Raw genomic sequence first — 22,833 nt, 5'->3', positions numbered from 1 at the left:
CGCAGATTGCAGTGGTTGCGGCCCGCAAGGGTGCTCGTGCGCCAGCTGCATTTCGGCTAGCTTTTGGAGACCAAGTTATGGGACACACAGGACTGTGGCATCGAAGAAAAGTGAACCAGTCGACAAGGTGTGTCAGCGAAGGATTCTGTGTCGCAAGTAGGCCCACCTGGCTAGACCACGTCGACACCCACGAAGGACTACATCCCCCTGGGAGTACCACTCATCACAATGGGTGAGGAGGGAGAGCATGAGGGTGCCATGGCCCCGGTCCCACGCAGGATGCACAGTACTTTGGTTCCCATGCCCGAATTCGAAACCATGGGCCATCCATCCAAATTGGGACCGAAATGGCTCCTGCGGGTCAAAAAAATTAGAAATGTTCTTCAGGGCCTCGGGGGAAACGGAGGATGAGGCGAAGATAGCCATCATGGTATACTCGGCAGGAACGGAGGTCCACAGGATATATGACTCGCTCACTATCCTAGTAGTCACATATGACGCAGTAAAACAAGCGCTCAGAGACCATTTCCTTCCCATGGCAAATGTAGACTTTGACAGGTTTGTCATGAGCGCCGAAAAAACAACTGGAAGAAGAGTCGCTAGACCAGTTTTGTGCAAGGCTGCGGCACCTAGCAAGCTCCTGCCGGTGGGCGAATATAGAAGAAATGATTCGTAACCAGCTGCTGCAAGGGTGCAGTTCCGGGAAGCTAAGGAGACAAGTCCTGAGGGAACCTGGGCTGACGCTGCAGCAAATTCTGGACACGGGGAGGGCCTACGAACTTGCTGAGGCCAGGGGGCAAAGATGGATGCAGCCAAACACTCAAGAAAAGAGGAAGAGGCATTTGCGATCAGACGTTCTGGTCCAGGGAGAGCGAGGTGGACACCGAGGAGTGGGGAAGGCTCCACGACTCCAAGCACTGCTCCGTCGTGCTCCTACTGCGGGTATGACCTGCCGCACGTGGGTGCGTGCCCAGCTAAATCAAGGGTATGTGGCAGGTGTGGCACACCAGGACACTACGCTAGGGTGTGCAGGGCAGCGACACCAGTAGCGGCCTCGAGGGGGCCAGAGAGAGCTGGCAGGAGCAACGCTCGGAGAGTGAGGGTTGCATCGGCTGTCGAACAGGGTATGCAAGACCTCAATATCGCAGAAGAGGAAGAGGAAGAAGAGGACATTTTCTTCATCTCCAGCATTGCCAAGGGCCCTGGTGAAAGTCGACAACCAAAATGTACAGTACTCATCGGAGAAGTCCCTACTCCGGTCCTCAGACACCAAAGCATCTGTCTGTGTGTTGGCTACCGAACACTACAATGCACTCCCAGGCCTGCCAAATTTGACTGAGTCCACAGCAAGAATATACGCATTTGGAGGAGATGCACCCCTTCCCATCCAAGGAGTGTTTGTGGCTCCAGTATCTCATGGACAGAACAGAATCAAAGCACGGTTCTTCGTCACCAACGTAAGCCCACACTCCTTCTTAGGTTGTGCCACGTAGAAGCGCTGAACATTGTGCACTTCACGTTAGCGGTATATCATGCCGATCTGGAATGCCTGCTGCAACGCTTTGATATGATCTTCGACGGCATAGAGAAACTAAAAGCCGACCCCATACGTTTGCACATCGATGGATCAGTGAGGCCGACAGCGCTAAAGCACTGCCGCATCCCATTCCATCTGCGGGCTCAGGTAGAAAAAGAGCTACAGTCATTGGTTGACTTAGACATTATCGAAAGAGTGGAAGGACCTACCCCGTGGGTCTCCCCAATTGTGGTGGGCCCAAAGCCCAAACAGCCGGGCGCTGTATGCATATGTGTGGATATGAGGCTACCCAATGTAGCCATCAAGAGAGAACGCCACCTTACGCCCACCCTAGACGACATTGTTGGCGAACTTCAGGGGGCGAAGGGCTTCTCGAAACTGGACTTGAGATCTGGTTATCACCAGCTAGAGCTCCACCCCGAGTCGAGGTGTATCACCACTTTTACAACTCACGAGGGGCTATACCAGTACAAAAGGCTCAGTTTCGGGGTCTCGTCCACAGCAGAGGTCTTCCAAAATGCCATCAGGGGGGCCCTGTCAGGACTCAAAGGAGTCATAAACATGTCGGACGACATTCTGGTCTTTGCCCGCTCAGAGGCAGAACATCTAAAGTGCCTGGAAAACGCCCTTGAGAGACTTCGCAGCCTTGGTCTAACTCTGCACAAAGAAAAGTGCGAATTCCTGAAGGACAGGCTGGAATTTTTTGGATTCATATTCCACGCCGGGGGCATCTCCCCAGATCCCAAAAAGGTGAAAGACATTCGAGAGGAAGCACCGCCAATGTCCCCAGCAGAAATCAGAAGCTTCCTGGAGATGGTCAACTATTGCGGACGATTCATTCGTGACCTAGCCTCCTTGTCGGAACCCCTGAGGGCTCTGACCAGAAACGACGTTGCGTGGACCTGGACTGGAAATGAACAAAGGGCGTTCACAGCCATCAAGAATGCCCTGTCCGGACAAGAGACCATGGCCTATTTCGACCCGGACTGCGAGTCGGAGATCGTGGTCGATGCCAGCCCGGTGGGGCTGGGCGCAGTCCTCATGCAGGCAGACCATCAGGGGACCATGCGACCGATCGCCTATGCGAGCAAGGCGCTCACCGAGACAGAGAGGAGATATTCTCAGATTGAACGTGAGGCCTTGGCCATATTGTGGGGGTGCAAACTTGTCCGGATCTACATCCTAGGGAAGCCAGTTGTCGTGGTGACAGATCACAAACCCCTCATCCCGATTCTGTCAGGCACATCGTCCAAACCTCCACCTCGCATAGAAAGATGGATGCTCTCACTCATGGAGTATGGGGTCAGGCTACTCTACCGCCCAGGGACACACAACCCAGCAGACTACTTGTCCCGCCATCCGGGTACCGGACGACCCAGAGACTCGCAGGAAGTGGCTGACTGCATAGAGGCTATACACCTGGTGGTGGAGTTGGCACTGCCTGTTGCCCTAGCGCGCCACAAGATTGCAGACAAATCCAACACTGACGAGGCATTCATCGTAATAAAAGAAGCCGTAGCCAGTGGGGAGTGGTGAGAAGTCCTCCAGAACAACTCCCGGAGGAATGTGGGAGCGCAGAAGGACCTACAAGCGCTCAGGAAGGCACGCCATGAGCTGTCGGTTGCAGATGACGGTCTCCTGCTGAGAGGCCACCAGATGGTGATACCCAGAACACTGGTGAACAAAGTCCTGCAGCTCGCCCACAAAGGCCACCAGGGGATGTCTAAGACGAAAGCACGGCTCAGGTTGAAGGTCTGGTTTCATGATCTGGAAAGAAGGGTTGAAGAGTTCGTGAGGGCCTGCATTCCCTGCCAGGCAGCAAGTCCCGTGGAGAGGGGGCCACCTATTCAGGCAATGGAACGGAGTGACCGCCCATGGGGAACATTGCATGCCGATTTCGGATCCAGGGTCTTCAGTGGCAGCGCATCTCTTACCTGGTCCATCGGCTGTCACCAACGCCTCGCGCTGCATTCCGGCATCTGAAAGACAAAGGCTTACCTACTCTTCGCATGCTCCGGAGGTCTTCGCACTGCATTCCGGCATTTGAAAGACAAAAGCTTACCAGCTCTTCGCACGCTCTGGAGGCCTTCGGCGCTGCATCCCGCATCTGAAAGACAAAAGAAGGTGCGTTTAAAGACATTGGGCAACTTTATTACTCACATGCCATTACTCCTTCCCACGCCGATTCCAGTGGGTATTCCAGCACCCTTCAGCTTCTCTAAAGCTCCGAACTTGTACCTGCAAGATAAAAGGGACAGTTAGTGCGCATCGTGAAGCAGGCTACAAGCGCTTACTTACGTGCTTCCAGGCGCTTCTATTGCTCACGCGGGTTCGATCCTCAACTCTCATCAGCCCGCCATCCGCCATCGCCAGAACCCTGCAAAACAAGAGATATCATTACAAAAGACTTTTAAGACATTTGAAGTGCCCAGAACTTACCGTTCGTGCAGTTAACGACGGACAGCAGTCCTCTGAGATCAAGAGGCCTGCACCCTTATCCAGTGAAGAAACTGGTTACGGCACCCTGCCCCGAGGCAGATGGAGAGCTCGGCGTTCACTTACCTAAGGTGAGGGCGTTAACCTTTGGGGTATCATTGTTGAGGATAGCTTAAAGCATTGTGTTGCTTGTCAAGTAACTATGTCTGGACAGCAGTCTGAACCCCTTAGAGTGGTGCCGTTGCCTGATGGTTCTTGGACTAGAGTGGCACTTGATTTCTTCGGCCCACTTGAAGAAGGAGGATATCTTCTAGTAGCGATAGATGAGTATTCATGTTTTCCATTAGTTAAACATTTGGCTTCTACTGCGTTTCACCATGTTGCAGTGGTTCTAGAAGAGTTCTTTAGTGAATGCGGTGTCCTGAATGTTGTCAAGACTGATAATGGGTCTCCATTTCAAAGTCATCAATTCAACAAATTTGCTGCTCATCTTGGGTTTAGGCATGAGAGAATTATACCATTATGGCCACAAGCTAATGGTATGGCTGAAAGATTCATGGATACATTAAAAAAAACTAGACAGAAAGCATTAGTGGACAACATGTCAATGCCTCAAGCGATATCTCAGATGTTGAGAAGCTATCGTAATACTCCTCATGAAATGACTGGATATACACCTTCTAGTTTAATGATTAAATATAAACCTCGGACCAGGCTTCCACAAATAGAAGGTTACACTCCTGTTGAGGATGATGAAATCAGAGAAAGAGACCAGATAAAGAGGAAGAAAATTAAAGAATGGACTGATCTCAAGAGACATGCACGTGAAAATACTCTAAAAGTAGGAGATTCTGTTTTAGTGAAACAAAGACAACGTAGAAAACTAGATTCCAGATATAGGCCATTGCCGTTGAGGATTGTGGAGATCAAGGGCCCTATGGTAACTGCTATAGGGGATGAATGTGAGATAACAAGGAATGCTTCATTTTTTAGAAAATTATTTCGTGATGGAAATGAAAATACAGATGAAGACATGATTAATGGACCTGAAGATGACAGTTTTCCTTTTGATGATGACTCTATGGATTTTGATCCTGTGTTAGAAAATCCTTTGTAAGATGAGTCTAATGGTCATATAAGTCCTGAATTACAAGATGTTGTTTTAGGAAATTGTCCATGTAGGGTGAGTCGGAGACCAGCCCGTTGTCATGAGCTGTCATGATGCCTACCCCCAGGCATCCGGACCAAGCCCATCAGCCCCGGGAGCACGCATCTAGACATTTAATAAAACCTCAGCAGCCCCGGCTAGGGGCTATCTGGGTTCAGTCCTGGCGCCTTAGGTGCCAGGCTCATAGTAGGAATCGGTCCTGGCGCCCAAGGCGCCAGGCTCATAGTCATTTCTTACCTCAGGCAGACCATGCTGCAAATGACTCCAATCCAACATGAAGCCTGAAAGGGACTATTTTTCTACAGGGACTATTTTTTACTCGGGTGTGCTTCTAGGAACTTCTTAACTGGGACTACTTTTGAGGCTATTTAAACCACGCCCGAACAGCAGCTCATGCTTCGTGTTATTCTGCATCCAGCAGCGTAACACTCACCGTGCCTGCAGCCTGCATCCAGTCTTCTGCCACGCCCGCCTCGAATCCGGAGCTCCTAAAACACAGAGGAAAGTAAGGGACAAGATTAGAAAACAAACTTATTTCTATTCCCCACCAGATTCTGGATCCATCTTGTCTCCGGACCTGTAAAGAACATCATTTCAGCACGCGCCGCACCTCCAGCTGCAGCGCCGCGCCATACTCACCAGTCTTCACAGCATCCTTCGGGTCGGCGCTGCCTCCATAATTTCTTCGCCGAACATCGGCACCTAGGAGACAAAAGAAAACCACAAGGTGAGCCGAGGGAACCAACAAATATAATTCTTACCACCATAGACTTACCTGATTTACCACCAGAGGCATCCTTTTGTGACTCTCCATATTTTCACGTGCCGCATCTGTAAAGAGAGACAAAACAACACGTTTTCCTCATGCAACAGCGCCGGGTAATACAGACTCTTACCTGAGCGCCACCAGCTGCCATAAGAGCATCTTTTCACGAGCCAGCTGCAAGACAAGAAAGGAAGGGGGGGAACAAGAGTGAACATCGGGCATATTGAACTCTATGAACTTAATACTTGCTGGTCCTCACCAGGAACCTCAGAGTCAATACTCTCCGGAACTCTCCCGAGCCTTCAAACCAGTGAAGTAACTGGAATCGACGTGCCCCTGCAAATCCACGCAGGATGGAGAGCTCATCTTTCAAGAATATAAGGTGAGATTGCTGTGAGGGCATTTCGGAGGGGATTAGTTGGGGAGGACTGTGGGGGTCCCATCACTTGAATCCACAAGTGGCTGAATCCATCTCTCCACTTGCAGGAGAATATTTCTACGGGTTAAGCAGACCAGATTAGGAGGGCAGATCCACTCAGTCATCGCTGCACTACGCATCACGTGGGTGGAGACCGCAGCTGTCCGGGTCCGACCGACGCCCTTGTGGGAGCCAGGTGAGCTTAACACCCATTTAATTGAGCAAATGTAATGGTGAGCCTGCTAACAAGATGATAAGTAAGGGGGGGTTGTTGTGTAATGTTATTTATGATTAATAATGATATGTTGCTAGGTTAAGGAGAATTATAGAATGCTGGCCATGGAATGTGTAGAGGAATGGTTGGGGAAAGTTCTGGAATGTATCCAGTATTCATGTTGACTTTAGATAAAGATAGATGTATATATAAATGGCTCCTCAGTGGTTTATATAGAAATATACTAAAACAGTTTCTTCACTGGGAGCCAGTGGAGTGCATTATGGGCCTCTCTAATGTAGTCTCTGTGCTTAAGTTGATTCACAAGCCAAACCACACCCTTCTGCAGGGTCTGGAATTTAGAAATATTGATGTGCCATGTAGGAGGCTGCTGCAATAACCCATTTTGGCAGCAACAATGGCTTGCACCAGATGGGCACAGTTTGCTTTAGAAAGAACCGGGGGCGGATATGACAAAGTAGTTTCAAGAAGTATGACATCGTAGAGACTATATAGTTGTTTTGGGTTTTTATGTTTAGGTTAGTATGAAAGAAGATCCCTAAAGTCTTAACTTTGGCCGCCACTGGGATGACACAACCAGCAATGGTATATTCCTTAAACTCAGGGGAAAACCTACCTAATGTAAATTGTGTACCAACGATGAGGAGCTCTTTCTTGGCATCATTAAGCACTAGCGCATTGAAGGGTGTCCAGACATTTGGTCGACCTAAAACTGGTCGAATGACATTTGGTCGACGCAATTTGGTCGAAAACCAAATGGTCACATTTTTTTTTTAATTATATATTTATTTTTCGGCGTTTCGTTTTTTACAAAAATTGGTTTTTTTTAGAAAAAAAAGGGGTGAAAATAAAAAAAATAAAAAATTCGACCATTTGATTTTCGACCAAATTGGTTCGACCATTTGTCTGGTCGACCAATTTTTTTCGACCAAATGTCTGGTAACCCTTCGGCCATCCAACTCTGAATAATGTCATAGATCTTGTTGATGCTGACAGCATACTGCTTATAGTCCCCTGAGAGCTGGAGCAGGATTTGTGTATAATTGGCGTAGTTGGTGGAAAAGACGTCTAGGACATCCAAGATGTCAAACAGAGGTTTAGTGAACAGGTTGTAAACAGTAGGAGACAAGCAAGATCCCTGCGGCACACCACATTCCGGTTTGACTTGTGCAGCCACAGTGGATGCACTACATACTCTAACCATACGTTCAGACAAGAATGAATGAACCCAGTACACTGCTTCAGATGAAAAATGAGCTGTAGAGCACAGTCTATTGGTCAGCATGTTGTAGTCGAATAAGTAAAATGCTGCAGAAAGATCCAGAAGAACGGCTACCACATCCTCCTCCTCTGTACCTCCTGTTTTTTTACCAGCTACTTCACCTTTCTACCTCCTGCTGCTATCTGCTCCTCCTCTGTTACCACCTTCTCCTCCCCTATTATTAATGTTTATTTACCACAGCTATACAGTAGTGAAAAACAGCTTTTTAACACAATAAAACACAATCAAATCATTAAAACAGTAAGTAAAATGATGATCCAAGAAGAACAATAATATTGCATGTAAAACAGTAACTGGCGACAGTGAAAGAGGCTTTCAGCATACATGCAACCTTTTTCCAAAAAATTGTAAAAAATACAATGCAAGGTTCGTGATTCCCCCAATATACAACTCCCATATTACTGGAGCAGGAAGTGAAGGCTCCAGGTCTGCTGCCATCAGAGCAGAGAGTCCCCTATTAACACATCCTCCTCCTTCGTTACAACCTCATTCTCCTCTGTTCCACTTTCTGCTTTTAATGTTACCAACTCCTCCTGTCTCTTCTCCCTCTCTTGCTTTAAGTACCTCCACGTTCGCCTCATTAAGCCTCGCCTTTATCCAATACTCTCCAACCACTTACCACATCCGCCTTCCCCAATAATCCACACTGACTGAGTGGGATCTCTGGGTTAGTGCTTCCCTTCTCCACTTTAGTTGAACCTTTGGTGAAAATAGGCACCTGCTTCCTGTATTTAAGGCAGCGTTGGGATTGTTTTCTGCTTAAGTAGGGAGCAGACCAATGCTTTATCTGGCCTGTTCACCATCTTGGATTCTACTTTCGCCACACTCTACCACTGCCTGTGCAGGGCTCAGGTGTAATATTCTCTCAGTGTGTGAGTTGTATGCTTAAAAACTCTTGTATGCTTCTGAATGCATTGATAATGTTGGCTCATGGTGAATTTGCAGAATTGTATCTTCCGCGAGGGAACATTCTGCAAGAAAACAATGAATTGGTAACTTTGCATTACATGCAGGAAAACCTGCGGTCAGCTGCAAATTTGCAACACTGTATAAATCAAAGTGTTGCACATTTGCAGCACTTTGGTGCTCAAATACCATCTTGCTATGGCTTTGACGAGACTTTGCTGATAACATGGATTAGATTATAACAGTACTAGGCCAAATGCTACTAATATCAAATGGACAAAAAAGATTCTGGGAATGTGAAGCGTGCTTTTCCTCACTGGGAATTTGGATCTGCTTAGGGTTCAGGGTCACTCAGTTGGGGAGTGGGTCCATGCAAGGGGATTGTGACGAATCTGAGGATGCGGTCCCTTCTCCCCTAAGACACTGTGACGAAGAAGATAGCCAGGAGTACAAGGATTACTTGCGTGAATCCAAGCAAGCAATCTAGTCTGCTGAGCCCAGGCATTGGCTCACAAATAAAGCCAAGTTTAAAGCCAAGAGGGTCTGGGACCCTGAAAAGAAGAAAAGTGACATTACCAAAGAAAACATTTGCTTGGCAGGAGAGTAAACCAATCTGTGTAAAGTATTGCAGGTCTGGGACCCGCACCCCATTAAGAGGTTAAGGATAAGAGGGTCAAGAACCCTTGGACTAATAAGGAAAAGGAATCCTATGCTTGGTAGCGAAGCAAACCAAGCTGGTACGATAAAGGAACTGGGAAGTCAAGCAATAGGTCCTCATGAGAGATCAAGCAACTTGAGAGAATAATACGTAGGGGAAAGGAGCACAACCCTAGCCCTTGGAGTTGCATATTTTGGAACATTATTTTTCATCACTTTATTACCAGAAAGACTGGGAGTGTTTCTGTTTGAAAGCACAACAAACACTTTTTACTTTAAGACCATCCTTGCAGAGTTATCTTAGATTATTAGTGTTAGGGACAGAAGCAGGTTTTTGGACACGCCGACTAGCTCTTTATTTTCTAATTTACGGACAATTTCACTAGTTTCCTTTGAGGTAGGGAATCACCTCTTAGCTTTAGGGACATCGAGGCATTTGGTCAACCTTTTCTTGTGCATCCTTACAGGGTTATGTGACTGCACCTTGCATTCAACACAGACAATGGCGACCCAAGCCCATAATCCACAGGCTTAGGTAGGCACCCAGCCTACTGTATTGCTCCTTGGTGGCCCTTAACTTAGCTCCATAGACCAAAAATGCAATGACCAAGGGTGTCAGGTGCCTAACAAACTAGTAGATGATTGGCACAGGGAGAAATGAGGTTGATCCCCTAGTCTCCTGCCCTTGGTCCCTGGCACATGACAGGGGACAATCATTGAACCACCAGCAACCAATCACAGCCCTGTCCCCATCATAGACAAACCAAATTAGGACATATCCACATTAGCCTGTATCTTTCTTTCCTCTGCTACTAGAAACTTTGTCAAAATTGCGAGCCAAAATAGAAAGTCTCTCATATATTGAGGGAAAAAGGATAAGGATAAGGCTGGGTAAGTAACAGAAAACAATCTTTTATACTAGCAATGTTCATAAGTGATGAGAGGCAACTCTTCCACTATATATACAAAGGATGACTCTATATATTTATTATATCTGTTTCTTTTGACATTGTTTATGTCAACAGGTGCAGGAAACTAATCAAAATATAAATCCTCCTGATTATCCACCAAAAGGTGTGGACACACATGTAGAGGTTAATAAAAGTGGAATTCGAATACTAAAATTGTTGATACCATATTTTGAACAATGAAGAAAGTTGGAAGAGTGATATAAAGACATTTATTGAAGAATTGTCTGATATTACAGACTTTTTGAAGGTGTTTTTAAAGTCTGATGCTTTAAGGCATTTATGTTTATTTTGAAGCATAAGTAATTCACAAAAAAAAGAAATTGATTTAAAAACAATAAAGGGGGTAATTCATAGAATTCAGGGCACAAGTGGCGCACGCGGCTGGCGCACAGTGTGTGCGTGCAACAGTCTGCGCCAGCCGCGTGCGCCAAAATCCATTTCCGCGCACAGCGTATTCATGGATTTTAACATCCATTACCAGCCGTGGCGCAGCGACCCTGCAGCAGCGCCAGTTACGCCCCAACCCCTCCCCGTGCGCCATGTACAGCGCACAAATCCTGTACATGACGCACAGGCCCTTAACCACGAAAATGCCTGTAAAACTCCCCGCGCACCCCTCCGAATACACGTACCCCGCTGCGCGGGATGTTTCACACGCGATTGGCCCTGTGCGAGCAGTGTACGTGAATTTCAGGGGGAGCGCTGGAAGTTTCACCCGCGATTGGGCCTGTGCGAGCGGGGTACGTGTATTACTGGGGTTCGCGGGAAGTTTCACATGCGATTGGGCCTGTGCGAGCGGGGTACGTGTATTTCGGGGGTGCACGGGAAGTTTCACACGCGACTGGGCCTGTGCGAGCGGGGTACGTGTATTTCAGGGGTGCGCGGGAAGTTTCACACGTGATTGGGCCTGTGCGAGTGGGGTATGTGTATTACTGGGGTTCGTGGGAAGTTTCACACGCGATTGGCCCTGTGCGAGTAGGGTACGTCTATTTCCGAGGTGCGCAGGGAGTCCCACACGTGAATTGGCAGTGTGGGTCCTCCCAGGTGTGCCCTCTACCCCTCCACGGCCCCTGCAGGCAACCCACACACAGGGGACTACCCTGCACCCCTGGGCATGTCCCACACGCAGCCCATCCACCATGGGCATGACCCCCAGCCAGCCCACATGTCACCTTCCACTAGTGATCACCAACCCATGTCCCCCAGCACCCTCACCCCCCAGCAGTGAGCCTCAGGCCCCGACTCATGTACCCCAGCACGCCCACCCCCCAGCAGTGAGCCTCAGCAGTGAGCCTCAGGCCCCGACTCATGTCCCCCAGCACCCCAACCCCCCAGCACTGAGGGGCACCTGCCAGCAGGCCCCGACTCATGTCCCCCTGCACCCCTACCCCCCAGCAGTGAGGGGCACCTGCCAGCAGGCCCCGACCCATGTCCCCCAGCACCCCTACCCCCCAGCAGTGATGGGCACCTGCCAGCAGGCCACCGACTCATGTCCCCCAGCACCCCCACCCCCCAGCAGTGATGGGCACCTGCCAGAAGGCCACCGACTCATGTCCCCCAGCACCCCCACCCCCCAGCAGTGATGGGCACCTGCCAGAAGGCCACCGACTCATGTCCCCCAGCACCCCCACCCCCCAGCAGTGATGGGCACCTGCCAGCAGGCCCCGACTCATGTCCCCCAGCACCCCCACCCCCCAGCAGTGATGGGCACCTGCCAGCAGGCCCCGACTCATGTCCCCCAGCACCCCCAAACCCCAGCAGTGATGGGCACCTGCCAGCAGGCCCCGACTCATGTCCCCCAGCACCCCACCCCTAGCAGTGAGCCTTAGGCCCTGACTCATGTCCCCCAGCACCCCCACCCCCTAGCAGTGAGCCTCAGGCCACGACTCATGTCCCCCAGCACCCCACCCCCCAGCAGTGAGCCTCAGGCCCAGATTTATGTCCCAACAAACAACATGTCCTAACAAAACAGACCCATGTCCCGAAAGCCAACCCTAATCCCCCTTGCCCCCCAATCCAAGCATGCAACCATCCACAGAACCCAATCCCAAATTACCCATGCCATGATAGATGAAATGAACCACCATGCCCATGCAGGAATGCACAAAGTAGCCACACAGTGGCAACACGTGACTGAGGAAATGTTCAATGAGACATGCACAAAACCAATTACAGAACACAACACCAATTCTGAAGTAATAAAAAATGTATTAAAAACATAAAGAACTGACTTTGAGGAATAGTAACCTGAAAATCAATGCACAATGACCGAAGTAGAAAATAATTATTGTAAATCCAATGAAGTTACAAAAAAAAGAAAAATCACGTAGAATGAAAAAGTGGGCCATTGCCAATGTCCATAATAAAAACATAATCCAAATAAAAAAAAAATATTGATCTATGGGAATATAGAAAAAGAAAGTATGTACAAGACTGCAACTATATACAATGTAAGTCCAAATGGTCCATGATCCACAAACAAAAGGAACCTACAAAAAAGTCCTAGGAAGAAAAAACAATATAAATACAAAGTGGAGCAATGTCCATTAACTCCAAATTGAAAGAAGAACAAAGGAAACCTAACACTATCTAACTATATACAATGGCAGCGGGCAAGTCCTGTGGCTCACTCTGTGATGTATCGAGCCAGAGCATCATCGAACTCCATGTCGATGTCCCGGAGGCGGGCCTCTGCCCTGGCCCCGAGGTCTCGCAGGGATGCACTCATGGCCTGTTCCAACTCCCTGCGCGTTGCCTCGAGGCACTCTGTCCGCCTCAACGCCCGACGCATGGAGAACTCCGCCCTGATCATGGTGAGCCGCGCCTCTTCCGCCCGCTGCCGCTCCGCATCTATGCGCTGGCCCAACCGCAGCCACACGGAAGACACACCCATTCCAGGGTTCTCCTGCTCTCTGGCCGATGCCTGCCCCTCTGATGTCGATGGCCCCGAGCCATCATTGCTCCCACCTACAGCCTGCTGCTGTTGCTGCGCCGGAATAAGGCAGGGAGAACGACTGGCGCATAGTCTCCACAGAGGAGGAGAGGTCCGCCAGAGTGCGCGACACATGTAGAAACCCACCGACCAGGGCCCCTCCCAACAGGGCCACGTCGCGACGCTGCTGTTCGTGATGGCGTGTGTGCTCCGCCCAGGAAGCACGCATGTCATCACGAATGTCACACCAACCAGGACGGAGCCCATACAGTTGTGGGACCCCTCGTCCGCAGGTAGTGGGGAGGCAGATGACGTGGCACTCCCCCCTACCTGCGGACGGGCCTGGGACGGGGCATCCCTGCTGGTGCATGGTGGTGTAGTCACAGGGTCAAGGACAGCGACATGCACAAGCCCCTCCGTGGTGACCTGTGCTGCCTCCTGACCCTGGCCCTGGACTGCACCACTTGCACCAGTGGTACTACCCCCACCAGGCCCCATGTGCGGCTCAGTGGCGGGCTCCTCCTCCTCTGTGGAGACCACCAACCTGGATGTCTCCACACCGTCTTCCGCCATTGCAAGCCCCTGTGGGGGCTCACCCGGCCCTTCCGCTAGAGCCGTAGTGGCAGACGCAGCACCAGCCCCCTCGCTCCCAGATGTTGGCAATTCCTGGGAGGGTGGCTGGGCCTTGCGTCGCTGCCCAGTGGAGGCATCCCCGCTGCTTGGCTCCACAGCGCCGTCTCCGCCCTCTTCTTCACTTGACGCTGCGTAGAGGGAGACATAGAACACAAGCATCAGGGTACAGTACAATATTACCCTAGACAGGAAGCAATAACACATGAGTGACACTGTCAAATGTCACTTCCATACTGTCCCTCCACAACACATGGGTGAATGCACGCAACACACATGCAGAAACAGTCCTGGCACCTACAATCAACATCAGCATCCATGTACAAGGGCCTCTGTTAACCAAAATGTTGACTTCAAACTCACATGCATCATGGCTCACACTGGTCCCATGCACACACATCACCGGAGGGTCGTGCATCATGGCTTGTACACCACAGACACAGTGGATAGACACAGTGGATACAACGGGGACCGCACTGCATGAGTGAATCTACACATCATCACGGACATGTGTCATGATATATGATATGATATGATATGGCATTAATAACGTGCCTATACACAAGTGTTTCAAGGCGCGACGAGGCAAGGGGGGTCGGGGGGAACAAAGGGAGGACAGATAACGATCTTACTAGGCCAGGTGTCATTCAGATTGCGCAAGTGCATGGGAAGGGGGGACAGGATGAGTGCAAGGGGGGAAAGGGAGAGGGGGAAGTGCAGTACATGGGAAGTGGAAAAAATAAGATAAATAAAACACATTAATAAAAAACAGGCAAGTGCAGGAAGTGCAGACAAGTGCTGGAAAGGGGACTGAAGGGATACAGAAACAGTCCCCAAGTGCAGGGGTTGCCAGGGAGGCAGTGCAGGTGGGCAGTTGACAGGGCCTGGGCCAGAGATCAGAGTGGTGGCCAGGTAACCAGTGCAATTTCAGTCAGGAGTTCAGCAAGGGAGGGGAGGAGAGAAAGCAGAAGCAAAGAGGAATGTTTTGAGGTGTTTCCGGAACCGGAGGTGGTTCTCCTCGAGTTTCAGGGATGCAGGAAGGCTGTTCCAGAGAGAGGCCCCTGCCGAAGAGAGTGATCTGCCACCAACTCGTGTGACCTGCCACCATGGTGTTTCAAAGTCACACACACACACACTTCTCAGACACACACACATGTGCACCATACATGTATATGACAGCAGCACCCATCCCTCACCCCCCTCCATGTCCAAGAACAGAGACTGGCATGCATTCATGTGTGCATTCCGCATACAGCTCCCCATGTTGCATTGGAACACATGCACCATCAATGTGGTTCACACATTACTGGTCTGACATGCATGACCATGATGTCCCTGCACACACACATCCATACATGGCCTATGTCACACATACAGGCAAGTATCAGACTACCAGCACACTGCAACATGCCCTGTCCCACACATCAATGCTTTCCCACTTACCGCTCCACTCTAGACGGGTCTGCCTCTGAAGGATCTGGGCATGGAGCGCTGGGGCTACGTGTTCCAGGACCCTCACCTGGATGTAACTCATGCTGCCCCGTGAGGCTTCTTGACGTGCTTGATGTCGCGCGTTGCCACCTCCTCCACGTTGATGGCAACCACTGTGTCCTCCCAGATCCTCAACCATCCTTCCTTGTTGGCGCGTGATGTTCCGAAGAGGGCATCATAATGCCCCAGGACATGCTCCACCAGGACACCAACTTCCTTCTCACTGAAGCTGGTGGCCCTCTGCTTCTCTGACTGGGGGTCGCCAGTGGTCTCAGATGGTGTTTGCCCCGACATGGAAACCCACGAGGCAGGCGTGGGTGGGCAACTGGATCCTGGGGCTGGGCTGTGGAGCGATGTTATCCCAGTCGGGAGTCTTCTGTGCCAGCAGGGGTGGACACAGCAATTGGACCCCTGCAGATGGCTGACGTGCAGGCACCAAATAGCAGGGCACGTAGGCAGCAGGCAGCAGGCAGCAGCAGATGGCTGGTGGGAGCGTGCTCGGGGCTCTTGGGGCAGGAAAATAGCGTGGTCCTGCCCAAAAATGCAGATTCTCATTCCGAGTGTATTCGCGTGGCCAGCTTGATACTGAGTGATTTGGCACGTGAAAAAAATTGCACGTCAGCGTGTAATCCGAGGGAAGGCCCTTAGCGCGTACGTGCGTGCGTCAGTGACGTTACGCGCGCAGGCGTTGCCCACAACACGGGTGCATAGTGAATCAGCATGTGAGGCGACTGCACGTCACCGTGCTATTGGAGGAAAGGGCCTTAGCGCGTAAGTGACATTTCACGTGTGGGCTGGCTTAAAAGGTACGAGTATCATGCTATTACCTTGTACATACTTTTTGTGGAGAGCGAGCGGGTGTATCTTGTATTTCTTGTCGGTTCACACGCGATTACTTCACTTCCAGTTCGTACTCCCTGTTTCCTCAGACTGCGTTCTTTTCTTCTTTTGGCGGGGGTGTTGCTAATGCGCACACGTGTGTCTTTTTCACATTCTTTTTCAAGGCAGACGGTGAGTCGCGCACATATTTCCCAACGGTGGTTGCTCCCGTGTGTTGTGTACCCCTTCAGTGGTCATTGTGGGCTGCGTGTAACACGCTTACGCTTATTTTTGTGTTTCTGGGTGCCACAGCGTAGTGCGGGTTTATTTTTCCACGCACGTGGTCTACCAGGGGTTGCGTGCACGTGTGCTTTTGGTTTTGGGGTGCCTGTGCATTTGCGTGACCCGTCATCTTCCCCAGGGGTCACATACAGCCTTGCCAGAGCACTAGGGTACGAATTCCATTTAGTACCCTACCCCTTTCACCCCAATTGCCCAGGACAATAGTTTACTGCAACTCCCATATGCACAACAACATCAATGCCATGGTTGGGAGGCGACCAAACAGTAAGGGAGGCAAAGGTGGCTGGCCTCTAAAAGGTGGGAGTGGTGGGTGCGGTAGGGGACGTTGCCAGGATTTGCAGGGTGCCCCTAGAGCCCTGTGTGTGGAGGACCAATCGGGGACACCCATGCCCCCCCCAATGGTTGTGGAAAACGTAGCTGACACCATCCCAGCTCAGCCCTTGTTGGACCGGCCCATTTTGGCACCTGAACCGGCACAGGATGACTCCCAGGCTGACTTGCAGGTCAGCAAGTCTAAGCCACGTGTGGCGGTGAAAGTTGCTGTCACCAGGCCACGTGGATCTGGGGCAGCAATGTCATCTGCTGCCCCAAGTAGCCATGGTGGGGAGGCTGCAGAGGCAGCTGCAGCTCAATCCACCTCAGCTCCGAGTCTCCCAGCTGGGACAGTGTCGGTCCAGGTCCATCAAACCGACATTGGCCCTGCCAACATCACTCTGCAGCCAATGCCTGCACCAAGACCTATGGTCATTGTGCCTTTACAGGCTTCTGTTACCCAGTCCACCTGCGCTTCTGCCCCTACTGACTAGAGCGGCGTAAGCCACTCAGGATCCGCACCACCTTTGAAGAAGAAGAAGAAGGGTGCTCTGGCACTACAGGCTGAGACCCCAGACACGGCTACACACTCCGGCACGTCAAGGAAGCCTAGCTTTAATGACGCCGAACTTGATGCACTTATGGCCTATGTGTCGGCACATAGCCACGAAATGGTGGTGACTGCAGGGTGCAAGACCACACCTGGTCAACGTAGGGCACACTGGCAGACCATCGCGGACCACATTAGTGCCCTTGGATTTGTGAGGCGCACAGCTGATGATTGCTACAAGCGGTGGATTGACCTGAAACGCAGAGTAAAGAACAAGCTGGCTTCCAATCATGCCTCTAGTCTGGTGACTGGCGGTGGGTCTCCACCAGAGGACAACCAACTCACTGAACATGAGTCTGTTGCTGGAACCTTCATCACAGAGGCGTGGGAGACCTACCTGATTACGAAGGATTGTCCGCATGTGTGTGTAATCCATGTGTATGTTGCATGGGTGATGTGTTCAGATTGAGTGCCAGGTGAGGGTGTGTAGTCCTGAGTGGTATGGGTCACCCATGTGCTTCCTCCAAAACATTCAGTGGCCTTGGATATGGGTATGACAGTATCCCTTCTGACCACAGTAGCCAATTAGCGCAACATTACTGCAGTTGCCCTTGAACTGTCATCTTGCAACAACATTGTTCTGAATTTTTCTTGTGTTCATTCAGCCTGATTGTTTCAATTCTCCCATTTTTCAAACGCATTTTTCAGTCCTAATGCCACATATGTGACATGCCTCTGTCATTGATTACACCCCACATTGGGCCACATTTATTACCTTGTTATGGGAATGATTAGACCATTTAGGCTGATTGAGTAAGGGCCTGCTCACAACATTTTTTGGGGCCTGTTTGAATGTGGAACATGATAGTCTTTTCATGTCATGTTGAAGTGACCAACCATTGATGTATTCATCTGCATGCCATCACTGTATCATTGTACACTGGATGTGTTGCAGTGTGTGGCACATGCGTATTTTGACACAGTATTTTGCATTTTTCATCTCATCATGTCCATCTCACATGGATGGGTGACAGTACTCATTCAATGACATATGGCTGTACTTGTGAAATGTACCATGGCTATGCTACATGGCATCTATGTGCTGGCATCTGTCATGTATGTGTATTGGACATGCCACTCAGAGGCTAATGTGTGATGCCACTACTACCCAGCATGCAGCAAATGTGTTGCTTTTCCATCTTGGTGTCCTCAGTGTCTGCTTTTTGCCGTTTTGCCTTTTTGCCTCCCCTTCCAACTCATTGACAGTGCATGCATGCCAGGGTTATAGTCATGTGGGACATGTGTAATTCATGTACTGGATCTCTGACTTGTCAGGACTATGTGTGTGCTATGGTGCTCATGCCGGTTTCCATTTGTTGTCTTTCATGTTTTTGCAGATGATGACGCACTTGATGCTGTTGAGGTGGAGGAGATGGTGCAGACCCAGGAGGAATCTCAGGTATGACCGGGCACCAGTGGAGGACGTGGTGGGTGAAAACCCAATCTTACCGCAGACCATACTGTCCAGGGGTGTCTCTGGTTGCACCTCTCCAGACCTCTATGATTCAGGTGCTGAATCGGATGATGAGACTTATGTGCTGTCGCAGGTGAGTTTTCTGGCAGGGATTCTGTTCTGTCCAACCCACCTGCACCAGGCGTAGAAACCTCTATGGGGATGTCATTGTTGGTAAGTCCGCCTTTGGTGGTTACGGATGCAGGGTCACACTCCACAACATCTGATCCTGTTCCTGGGCCAGCAGATCAGAGGGGGAATGCAGTCCTGCAGCCTCAGGCAGTGCCAGCACAGCAAGGTGCAGATCGCCTTGCCCCAAACAGGTGTGGTGCCAGCCGACGCGGTGGCCGTACGCCACCAGGCAATACTGTATGGGAAAACTCCATGTACGGTATAGCAGCACAACAGGGAGCATCGGTTGAAATGATGGCTCAGGCAATGGAGAGGGTGGCCACTTCCATTCTCCCCCCTGAAAGGCAGATGGAGCAACAACAGCAGGCAACAGACTCCATTTTCCAATCACACAGGGAAGACATGTTGGCGTCCAACAGGGACCGACGGGCGGCACTGGAGACTCTGCTGGAAGCCATTTCTGTAGAGTCACAGGGCCACAGGGAAGCCCTGAGGTTAGAACTCCAGTTCCTCAGGCAGACTCTAAGTGAACTTGAGGCTTCCTGAAATTTAAGGTCAGAACAGCAGCTGGAGCAGCTAACACGTTCGCTCTCAGCTGAGCTGCAGGCAACTTGGGAGGAGATCCGGGCATCACGTGAGGCCATGCGTGCAGAAATGCAGGCAACCCGTGAGGTGCTGCATGGGGATCTCCGCACTATCATCCTCCAGAATCAGACCTTCAACATCCGCATGCTTGCTGCCATGGAGGACCATACCAGGGCTTTGCGTGGGCTGCCGCCCATAGCACCACCACCACCTGATGCAGCAGCAGAGGGTGAAGAGAGCGACAGCAGCAGTTCTCCCACAATAGCGTAGGAGTGCAGGCTATGAGCCATGGAGGTTTTATTTTTTTGCAACATCCACGCAGGTGGGTGTTGGTGTGCACCCTGTCCTTGAACCTCCTGGGTGCCCCCCCTGACCCCCACATGGCCATTTTTGATATATGTTTTTTTTTTTACATGGTGTTGCCTTGTGTGGCTCCCGTGGGCATCCACTGTGTATTCCAGCTGGGCACATGCAGGCTTGTCCTGTCTTTGGGTTAGATGCTTGGGTTCCTGACACACACACACCCCTCCTGCTTCCCTTTCCATGGGCTTGCAAAGGGTGTGACCAAGTGACAGTGACTTACACAGTGACATTGGGCTCCCATGAGCTCTGTGGGCAGTCTGTAGTCAAAACTGTGTGTACATCCCTAGTGGGGATTGTTGTTGTATTGAACACTGCATGGTGTATTGATATGTGCTTGTGCATCCATGTCTTCTTCCTTATTCACAGGTACCTTCTTCATGTCTTCACAAGGCTGTCTCCTTTGCAGATGCAGTTCATGTTGTATGCAGTACACTGACACATTTGCCTGACAGAAACACTCTGCCATTGGAAGGGGTCGATGTGCTGGATTATTCGGGTTGTAGGACTTGCACTACTTTGATTTGGTACCGTCATATTTTGGCAATGTTTCATCCTGTGTTGCTGTATTGTGTTGCTGGTAAGTATTTGGTCATGTGTGCTATTTGTTATTGATTACTGGGAGCATATTGTATGTGGCCTGTTTCCATTTGGGACAGGGCACTTTGTGACACTTGTGTCATGTGTTGTGCATTCCTTTGTTTCCTTTCACATTGCATGACATGCCATGGTGTGTTGGGTAGCGGAGATGGGGAGGGGTTGGCTGACATGGCGCTGTTTTCATGTTGTATTTTGCAAGGGGGTAGTCATTCATGCAGCATAAATGTGTGTCTTTTTGTGACACAGCATTGGTTGTCTTTCGGTAGGTAGGGATGCACACAATGTAACACTCCAGGTGACCAATCTCAGGCTGGTATGGTTGTGACAGTTGACTGTCCCTTATGTCATCATCATTGATTGTCAGCTGGTATGTGCCAGGGCTGTGTGCACTCCACAGGGGTGTGATTTTAGGTGAAGTAATTAGCCACCAGCTGCGTACGGGCTGCCTCACTACGTGCCCTTTCCCCTCCCATGCACAGCGGCCGTGCATGTGGTTGGGGATGTGGGGGCACCACCATGTCCACCGGCAGGCCCCGGCGGGTTGCAATGTTGTGCAGGACACATGCTGCCACTATGATCCTGTACACTACTGGGGGCACGTATAGCAGCTGCCCACCAGAGCGGTCAAGGGAGCTAAAGCGTGACTTGAGCACTCCGAATGTGCGCTCCACTATGCCCCGGGTTGCCATATGGGCTGTGTTGTATCTTACCTCGGGTGGTGTGCTGGGGTTCTGAATTGGCATCATCATGTGGGTGCTCAGAGGGTAGGCACTGTCCCCTGGGGAGGTGATGATGGGTATCATTAGTGAGGTTGTGACATTACTCAGTATCCGACATGCATGCATGTGCAGAGGCATTTATACTCACCAAGCAGCCATGTATCACCATGATGCCCAGCTTCTAGGTCCCGGCTTAGGGGTGACATTCTGTAAATGAAACTGTCATGGGTGGACCCTGGATAGTTGGCATATACTGAGGTGATGATTCCCTTGGCATCACATACTACCTGCACGTTGATGGAATGCCAGTGCTTGCGGTTCCTATAGATGTGCTCAGTTGCCCTGGGAGGACGTAGAACCACATGGGTGCAATCAATGGCACCTAGCACTTTGGGGAATTGTGCGTTCCCGTAAAAATCCTGGACGGCAGCCTGCCTTTCTGCAGGTGTTCTGGGCAGGTATATGTGCCTGCGGACTGAAGAGCGTGCAGTCATGATGGCCAACACCTGGTGTAGGTAGCGTGACTGCGTGGCCTGTGACACCCTCCCCCACTATGGCACTTGTCCGCTGAAATGAACCAGTGGCCAAGAAGTGCAGTACATTCAGCACCTTTTCCAAGGGGCTCAGTGCTTGGGAGCACAGGGTGGGTGATGTGAGGTCATCCTCCCACTCACTCAACAGGTGGAGTATTATGTGAGGTAGAAACCTGTACTTCCCATACACCTGGTCATCAGGCATCCCAAAAAGGCTGGTCCTGGGTGTAAAAATTCTGGGCCTGACTATCCTCCTCCTCCTGTGGTGTCCCACGACCACTGCTGCGAGGAATGGTATATTCATCGTGGCATCTGAGCTTGTTTGTTGTTTGCGTGCACTTTTTTGCTGGGCAGGGCCGCGTACGCCTGCTGGCGTACGTGTTTCCGGATTAGCGCGTCTTTTTTGGCGCACGCGTTTCCCCTGTTCGATTCCATGAATACGTGTTGTAGGCGCGCGTGTGGGCATTCCGTGCATTTAACTCCTGTACTTCCCCCGTAACGCCCACATTTTCACGCGTTGTTCCCCATTCCGCATGTTACGCCCTGTGTTCCGCCCACTTTTGTTGTGTGCGCTGCGCTATGTGCGCTTTCGCTGTGCGCGTAGTGCATGATGTTTGATGATGTGTGCGCCTGCATGCGCCACGCAGGATTTTAGCGCACATCCTAGGATTTCCACGCGCACGGACTTCCATGAATCAATGTGCGCGGCTTTCGCACGCTTGCGCTGCGATTTTCGCACTTGCACTGCGATTCGCACGCTTGCGCGGAGATTTTCGGCACACATTAATTCCATGAATCGGCCTAAATATTTTGAAATCTTGTAAAACAAAAGATATTTTGTTCTTTCCTTGAGGATATACTGGCAGCCATCAATATACATTGGAAATTGTCCAACACAAGCTTTGCCGCATGTTTTTTAGAATTTCCATTACAAGGTGTATTGTTTGTTCCATACTTAGGGTCCTGGAACATTCATTC

General features: G+C 50.6%; 1 protein-coding gene across 1 annotated transcript in view; it reads right to left on the bottom strand.

Annotated features, from left to right (window-relative positions):
- LOC138512403 (cytochrome P450 2B4-like) overlaps positions 1-22,833 on the bottom strand; it is a 176,784-nt gene that overhangs the window by 11,415 nt on the left and 142,536 nt on the right. The gene's annotated exons all lie outside the window — the stretch shown is intronic.

Source organism: Ambystoma mexicanum, chromosome 1p (genome assembly GCF_040938575.1).
Source record: "Ambystoma mexicanum isolate Mex_15411 chromosome 1p, UKY_AmexF1_1, whole genome shotgun sequence".
NCBI classification, from domain to species: Eukaryota; Metazoa; Chordata; class Amphibia; order Caudata; family Ambystomatidae; genus Ambystoma; species Ambystoma mexicanum.
The sequence above is the reverse complement of the archived record's forward strand: the minus strand, read 5'-3'. Positions and strand labels throughout refer to the sequence as shown.